The sequence below is a fragment of the Hypomesus nipponensis genome, chromosome 19, assembly GCF_054491055.1.
Source record: "Hypomesus nipponensis isolate SF chromosome 19, ASM5449105v1, whole genome shotgun sequence".
Classification (NCBI taxonomy): Eukaryota; Metazoa; Chordata; class Actinopteri; order Osmeriformes; family Osmeridae; genus Hypomesus; species Hypomesus nipponensis.
This window is the reverse complement of record NC_140379.1, coordinates 7714929-7724064: the sequence shown is the minus strand read 5'-3', so window position 1 is coordinate 7724064 and position 9136 is coordinate 7714929.

The window sequence follows — 9136 nt, the reverse complement described above, 5'->3', positions numbered from 1 at the left end:
TGAAAAATCACAGATATTTGCTTGATCTATGGAGAGGTGCACGCCATATACTCATGACTTTTCTTTGATCAAAACATGGATGTACACTTTTCAGTTCTACGGATCCTTTGTTGTTGATAGGACAGGTGGAAGGGTGTGTGTGTGTGTGTGCATGTGTGTGTGTGTGTGTGTGTGTGTGTGTGTGTGTGTGCCTGTGTGCGTGTGTGTCTGTCTGTCAAGTCTCTCACCTAACAGCTCCACCCCCTACCGTGCAGTTGCGGTTCCCAGTACAGACGTTGCTAGGCAACCTGGGATCATGAAAAACAACATTAAACAATTTGAGAACTATGTCAATGAAAGAAAAGAGAGAGAGACAGAGCTAATTAGCTCACACCTTGTCATGCAATTGGATATTACCTAATGGCTCCATGGGGAGGCAGTAGAGAGGGTGTCACATGAGTATATTCTTGTTTAACAAGACTACTGCAGTGCCAGTGGTTGAGTAGTATATTAGATAGTGAATGGTTGCTAGTTTTTCTGGTATAACAGACAGATTGAGCGTTCTCGTTCTCTTTTCCCTATTTGTAATCAAATACAATTTGCTAAATTTAATCTTGTCAGTTAGCCATAGTAAGCTATCTATAGGCTACAACCCATTAGTCATGTGGGTAGCTAGCTATCTCTTGATGGCCTCATCATATAACAATAGGTTGTAGCTAGATATCCTTGACTCTTTGTCCCCCATGTTGTCCTAATTTCATGACGATATGAGAAATAAAAGGTTAAGTGACGAAGTGGAGCCTGTTGCCCAGTTTGTTTTTTGAGATCTGTGAGACAGCACATTTACAGATGACCCTGGGTCCTGAGCAATTCACCCAGTAAATGTCAACTTCATACAATGCCTGGTTCCCGAGATAATCGCGACACAAACTATACAGATTTTTGTCTATATGTTTACATGCACTCTAGAACATTGTGCACACTGTCTTCAGTCTGATCTTCCCTGCTGTTATGCCTCAGTTGGGTTTACATAACAGTGACAGGTATGTGAACTATGGTTGAGGAAGGAAATGAGAGTCACTTGGTCCTCAACCGAATACATCTTCTAGTAATTACTCCTCCTGTATTTACTGTAGCTTGACTGGTGTACTGTTTGACAAATATAGATGTAGTCCTTTGAGAACACAAGTTTGGACAAGTCAGGTATGGTGAAATATTTTCCAATAGCATTTGACCTTCTATTTAAGGAACATTTCCATTTTATATTGGAGGCACTGCCACCATGGTTGCAAGTGAGGGGCAGGGCTAGGTGCAGCTATTCACTGGCAGCAGTGGGTGAACATGAAGATGTGTTTGATAAAGCTGCACAAGAAGGGCTCTCCAACTAACCTCAGATAGCACAGGCATTCCCCACTGACACGCTATAGCGTGTGTGCGTGTGTGTGTGTGTGTGTGAGACATGGGGAGTTCCAGAAAAATGTGTGTTTGTGTGTGTATGCGTGTATGATCATGTCCATGCCATATTAATGTGAGTATGCGTATGCTTTTGTCAGTGTCTAATAAATGTATGCTTATATCAATGTTCATATATAGTGTACATATTCATACACGCTACCGACCAGTGAGTTATCCTGAGCCGTGAAGCAGAGGCAGTCACACACTGCCAGGTTGGCATCTGCCAGTGATGTCACTGATACGGCCACTAGCATTCCTGCAGCTTGCCAGTGACCTTTCTCTCACCCCTCTGTTTTCCAGGTTCAGCAGAGACAGCCTGTCCAGCAAGCCGATTATCTTGACTTTATCATTCCTGCAGTGACGACATCCAGAAGACCTTATTCAGTTGATGTCTACGCAGTGTACGCAGTAGTATTGCAATAAGTATTAAAGTAACTATTTAGCACACGGAATAGCTGGTTGAATGCAGGCTGCTTTGGGCATGCCCTGGTCTATTTGCCATAGTGGGCACAAGTTGAGAACTTTAGTCCCAAGCAATGAGGACCTGTAGGACCTTTGCTTTACTGTACTTGGAGACACTTGCTCATGAAAAGCTGGCTGTGCTGAAGGCCCCAAAATGTTGTTTTGCACATTGAGTAGTAGAAATAAAGTTTATTTTAATAATTGTTGGCATTTTTCCACAAAGACGGTCTTGGTGTGTGGGGGGCTGGATGTCAAGATTTTAATTTAGGTGTGCCCAGTGTTGTGTTGCCAGTGTGAATCAACACCTCAGTGACAGCTAAGATGGTTGATGAGCAACTCAACTTTCATCTATTTGGAGGTCAGTATCTCCTGCAGGCCCCTGGTCATGAAAGAGGAAGGAGAAGGAGAACTAACAGAGTCTGTTAGAAGTGGTGGGCTCTGTCTTGGTCCATCTCCTCTCTGTGTCACACCTGCTGAAAAGTCAGGTGGAAGGGCAGAAGCACTGATGGTAACATGGAATATGCTTTCCCTTTGCGTGTTGTTTACGTAACCTGCCCAGACGTGTGCAGGTACAGAGAGGAAGAGAACTCCAAAACTCAGCCTCCCAGGTCTTGCATGACTTAGTAAATATTTAGGTGTTTCCAGGGTTGCTTAGCCATCGCAGGAGCGAGCTAATTCACAGGTGTCCATCACTGCTGGGGTATGCAGCTGCGTGCAACACAGAGAGAGAGAGAGAGAGAGAGAGAGAGAGAGAGAGAGAGAGAGAGAGAGAGAGAGAGAGAGAGAGAGAGAGAGAGAGAGAGAGAGAGAGTACACACACAGACACATGTCTCTCACACGTACACACACACACACATATACACACAAGCTCCTGCACGAAACATAGGCATGCCACTGAGCACCTGACAGGTGCAGGCGTGGTCTATTAGCAAGCAAGACACGCTATCTTGACACGCCAACTCATTCTTAAATCTGAGCTACGTGCCTGAGGCTAGAAGCAGGGCTGCATACTCTGAACCCTGCAGCTCCTCCACTCCATTTGGCCACATCCCACAAGGCGATACTACTCTGTCTGTAAGCCTGAGACTCAGAGCTGATCGGATGACTCAAGGGTCTATTGTACCTGGATCTGTAAATGTATGTCACTATGCGTGCATCTAGTGTCATGCTCTAAGTGCCTGTTTGAGTTCTCGGTACAGTGAAATCTCTTTCTCAGACAAGAATAATAATGGAATGTTCAACCAAAAAAGTTTCGATTAAATAAACAAGAGAAAGACACAGCCGTATTTGTGAGGTGAACCCAGCGGGCCATACATTAAATAAAATAACTCTCTCTTATGAATCAGGGTTTGGGTAGGAAAGTTGGTCAAACGTGGAGAAGTAGTCTTTAAATTTATACATTTCTATACTCAACTTGAATACTGTAGATTTAAATAATACACATGCACACTTTTGCAACTTGTTTCAGAAATGAATAGCCTGTCAGCATATGCACACACATGCAGCTTCATTACTCCTTCCCATTGGATAAATAGACATAGAAATAAGACTTCAATGCTTCATTTTATAATAAAAATGATGCATCTGAAATCAGTCTCTGCACTGTTGTTCATTTTGGCAACATTAATCAAATGTCAAACCTGTCAAAAGTGTGGCCTGAACAGGAATAGTTGCCAAACACCTAGGAATATTTTCACAGGAAGGTTTCGCTTTATTGCCACCCTTAATGTTAGGTCGGATACAAAAATCCGAGAGGGCGGATTAATGTTGAGGCGCTGTGTAAACTCCCCTCGCCTCAAGCGCCTTGTCTCTACACCTCAGCTTCCTCTGGCTTTTACGAGCCGCTCGCATGCACACGGCAGAGCCAAGAGAGGGAAACCGGACAGACGAGTCCATGGCCCGCCACAGGAGAACAGAGAAAAAAAGTGTGTCGTGTCGCATCCAGTTCCGAAGCTACCTGTCTTTTGTGAGGACAACTGCTTCTTCTTATCATTGCTGCTGACCTCTTACAAGGCCTAAGGCAACTGAATTTTTTCTTATTCTTACCTGGAGTTGCAAATGGCCAATTGAGAATAGTTGAAAACGACGGTCTCAAGGTAGTCCAGTACAGGAAATTGAGCACCAGAATAGGCCTATAGACTAGCCCACACAATTTTGTTACTTTTACTAAATACGTTTTTTTAATTAATCATCATTTTCCAGCCTACATTTTAGTCAGGCTACATGCTGTTGTGATTCTACAGTGTCTTATCCACGTCAAATCACAGCCACTGTTTAGAGTGACGGATCAGCACGTAGGCCTGCAACCCTTTATTATTATATTATGTTCCCACGAATTCATCCCAAATCATCTTACCATGGCACCCAGACATGTTTTCCTGAAGGCAAGTTTACATCAGTTGAATTGAGGTGATATAAACACTGATGACGTAATCAGTTTACGATCTTGACTTTCATCCCAACGAACACAAGTTCAAACATGAACTGTCAATTGGCTCATTCAATACCAACAGCTCTACGCAATGGATGTGAATCTGAATGAATGTTAATCTCTCAGACCTGCTGTCCAATTACCTGTCATGTGAAATGGAGGAAGATTTGATATTTTTTTGGCCAGGCCTCAGTGGGATGACAGGATTGACATGCCTGAGAACCACCAGCTCAACCAATGAGAACGATGGAGAAGGCCTGTTTTCACCAGGCATCAACAGCCACCAGAATGTTGATTCAAGATTCAAAGATTGGCAAGCATTGCTGATATAAGATTTGAAGATCCAATCCAAATAGCTTTATTTGGCCATTCTGTATAAAAATTGTCATAATCTCATGTCTTATTTGTATCACAAACAGTTGACAGGATAGCCTTTATTTCAGAAGTAGCTAGGCTACATACTATTTATGCTGAATCAGAGCAAGGGAAACTTGAGATGGTGTATAATGTTTTTTTCTTTTCTCCCCCCCCCCCCCCCACGAGGGTATTCACATTTACTCCATATCTCCATATCTATCCATTTTGATAATTGGTCTACCAGTTGTCTACCAGTGAGTCCTGAGATGATGTGAGATGACATTAGTTATGTGCGCCAGACAAGGCTGTTGATCCTGTGGGCTAATCTATCTCAGATTGTCGCACACACCAGGATTTTGGCATGACACTGATGTTGCATTAGCGCAATGCTCCCAATGGTACCCAGGTCTTGGCTGACCAACCTGTGGGATAATTCAATTAGAGTCTGGCAACCAACATGGTGGAGACTAGAAACTATAATGGCTTCCACCAAAACAAATGTCTGGCTTGAACAGGAGCTGTAGAACAGTACATGCTACAGTCCTAGTTGTAGGACAGACACACACAAACTGCCTGGATCTGTTGTAATCTACCTTTCTGTGGTTTGAAGTTATGTGCTTGTGAAGCAATGTTATGCTGTGTGTAAGTGTGTGGTCAACGGACTACGTGTGCCGGTAGTGCGATTGTGTCATTAGCAAGCCATGCAGGAGTGTTTAAGTGGAAAGGTATATGTGTGAATGTATGTGTGTGTGTGTGTGTGTGTGTGTGTGTGTGTGTGTGTGTGTGTTTGTGTGTGTGTGTGTGTGTGTGTAGGCTATCCACTTGGCCTCCGCGGCCAGCTCAGTGTAATTGAATTATGGCCGAGTGCTGAGCGGCAGGCATTCAGGGTGTCTCCACCTCCCTGTTCAAACAGCTCAAGAGCACTGGCCAGGCCACAGTAAGCCTGGCTGTCAAAGCACGTCAACCCCAGGCCTACCAGGGGGGACACTCTACCGCAAGGAAAAGCATGCTAATTGCTAACGCGTCAGTGCTTTCCTATCACTAATGCTAACAAAAGGCTTAAAAGGACATTTACTGATTGTTGGAGGACGTGCATTTTAAACAAAGTGGAACATTGATATGAAACTGAATGGGCCCCATAAGGCAAGTGAGTTGGAACAAAAACAGCAGTCAGTTGAAAGGGATGGTGACATTTTAATGTGAGAGAAAAAAGAGCCAGATCCTCTTTTGAAGCTGAGAGGCAAATTCTGTTTTCATTACTATGTGTGTGTGTGTGAGTGCGTGCGTGCATGTGTTAGTGTATGTCAGCAGGTGCGTAACCCAGAGGTGCATAGAACCATGGGGCGTGATAGCAAGAACAGCAACACTCACATAAACATCATTTAAAGACAGTTGAAAGGCATTTTGATTTACAATCCAAAATGGCAGTTTGGCAGTGAGAGCAGCTTGTGGTGGCTTTTCATCTCTGTCTCTTTCACAGCATCCTTCCCTGCGGCCCTCACTGACATTTTCCGGGACATTTTCATCTGCAAAAACTTCCTGCATGATGAAAAAAAGCACAGGTAAACAAATACAGTCATCAGACTGACGCACGGCTGTCATGTGTTAATGGTTTTCTGCACAAGAAATGTTGATTTAAGATGTGATCCTGTGATCTTGTCCTCTGTATATAAATGTGTCTGTGTGTGTTTGTGTGAAAGATTATGTTTTATAAGGGTGCACACACAGACAAATGCATGTCATGAACTGATTGTGTGACAGTGATTACTATACCTGTTGGATTATTCGAGGGTGCAACGAAGAGACATGGCAGATGTCATTCCACTCATAACTGCCGTCAAAAGTATTTTCTCTGATAGGGTCTTTCTCTGTGTGTTTCTTTGGGTTACATTCTTCATTGTGTACAAAATCGACAGTTGCACAACAGTGCTGGATCTCACACACGCAAACCTGTGATCTAGGTGAATGGACCTTTTACAAGCACCTGCACACAGACAGAAACATCGTACAAGCCATGAATCAACTTGCCCCAGATCCAATCAAAACACACAGTGCCCATCTACTCTGGAATATTCAAACTGAACGATACAGAAGCTGACCAGGTTCTGCTGTCCGTCTCGGCAAACGAAAACAGAGGGTAATCAGTGTAAGAAGATGGTGTCTCTAAGAAAGTCCTCTGGACTATGAAGAGACAGACTGTAGCCCAGGTTAATGCATTCTATCTTATTGCGTGCAGCAGGATATTCATTTTCACTAAAGATACATTTCTAAAGTTCACACAGAGCACCCCGTCCTTAGAAAGAGAGGCCATCTCAGGTTTCATGAGCGATGAGGCGTTTCACATATAGGATGTTTCAAAAACACACACTCAAACACATTCCCTCCCTCCTGGCACGCACTATTTTCCAACAGCTCTCCTGAATGCACTCTGTTGCCCTCTGAGGTTGTTGTGACTATGATGGACAAGCCTTGGGGTTGGCGTGAGAATATCCTCTTAGATACTCTTGTCCTTACAGCTGGTGTGTGTGAGTGAGAGAAAGAAAGAGAGAGAGAGAGATACTAAGATATACTAAGAGATACTAAGAAAGATCAAGTTTGAGTGAAAGGGGGAAGGCTGACAAAGGTGTAAGAGTTCAAATTATAACATGTGTATTACATCTATGGGTGTAACAAAGGAAACAATCCCTTTACATCCCGGGTGATCAAACCACTGAAACTTGATAACTTGATTTGTGAGAGAGAGACGGAGAAGGAGAGAATCAAATAACCTTTGTCATTCACACATGTTGATTTGTGAATGGGAGTGCCTTCTAGGTTGTTTAGTCAGTGTGCAGACTTCAAGGCACTGGTAAACTGAAGCACACACATTCCAACCCCGAGCAGTGTACTTGACAAAAGGGGTACAGATCTTAAGAGAAAGGAGATAAAGGAGTCTGTGAAATCCTTTCTGAGTTCACACTTCGTTACCACACTACAAACCCGATATCAGAAGCTAAACGCCATACAATGTGTTGGGTGTCATTTGCAAGTATAAGACTCCTTTGATGCTGTATTGCATCAGAGAATGGTAGGAGAAACTGATATGACCTCTGAATCCTTATTTTGAAGTAGGATTTTGTTGCCTTTCAGACAATCAATCTTGATAACTAGTTTTTGCAGCTTTATTCAAAGTAACAGGAGACGGTATGAGCCTGATGTTTTATCAATCCCTAACATCTCCAGCAACTAACCAAATTAACCTTGCAAGTAGCACGCCAATATGAGGAGATAGGAATTGCTATCACTTAATCTGACTCACTTCCGATTCTTTCATAACTTGAAAATGCATACAGTAACTCCCTGCTAAGCATTATTGGAACTGTTGGAAGACAGACTTAGTCACAGTCTCATATAGTTAGTCATGGAGGATCACACAATGATGCATACCTATTCCTTGACTCAACGTTCTCCTCGCTGTCTATGTACACAGGTTTAAAACGAGCTGATCCACATCAACTTAAACGGAGGAGAGATGGCTGTTGTCACTTGGTCCCCACCCATGTGCATGTCTTTCGTCTCTCCTCCATCCCTTCTCTCCCTTCTCTTCCCCTGTCTTTCTCCCTCCTACGGTTCTTTATTCTGTCATCCTCTACCTCCTTCGTACTCTTATTGTGTCCTCTCAGAGTCAGGCATGCTCTCCAAAATTGTGCCTAATGTCAGCCATTTGTGCGAGGTCATCTATTGTACATTTGCTGGCTTCAACTCACAGAGGATCATTACAGTATCTGTGTATACAAGTGACAGGAAGCAAGTTATCAATTTAAGATCAAATATGTGGCTGGTCAGTGAAATCTCATTGTACACTGATTGTAGGGTACATCATTTAAATACATACTATGACGGTGTTTGTCTTGGCCTTGCAAGTGACATGCCAGTGTATATCAGATTGTTGACCTCAAATACTGCATCAGATTGTAAGGGGCTTAAAATAGCACATACCAGGCAAGAATAACAGATCTAATATGGTGTTGGTTCCTGTAAAGGGGGAGTGTGTGCGTGCCACTACTGTTCCTCCTGCCCCTATCGTTAGGGCCATCTTCCACTGAAGCCTGCAGGATTTACCACCACTACGTGCCTGCAATCATGTTCCTCTCGTGGGCAAACAGAGGAAGTGGGCACTATGGTGCCCATAGCTTCCCCGGGAGACTCAACACGCCCGAACATTACACCAATGGATGAGGGGAGTGAGGGAGGGGAACTGAGAGAAGAAGAGAGAAGAAGGAGATCAGAAAATGACAGGATATCCCGAGGCAGAACAGTAGCACACGAGTCGCATATACTTTGAACATGGAATAATTACAGTGGCTCTTAATTGGCAGTTGGTTGTTAAGAACTGGCGGGGGATGAAATCGTAACTGTTCACACCTGACAGACAAAGTAATAAGCCTGTTGGCAGATTGATTAATAGCCCAG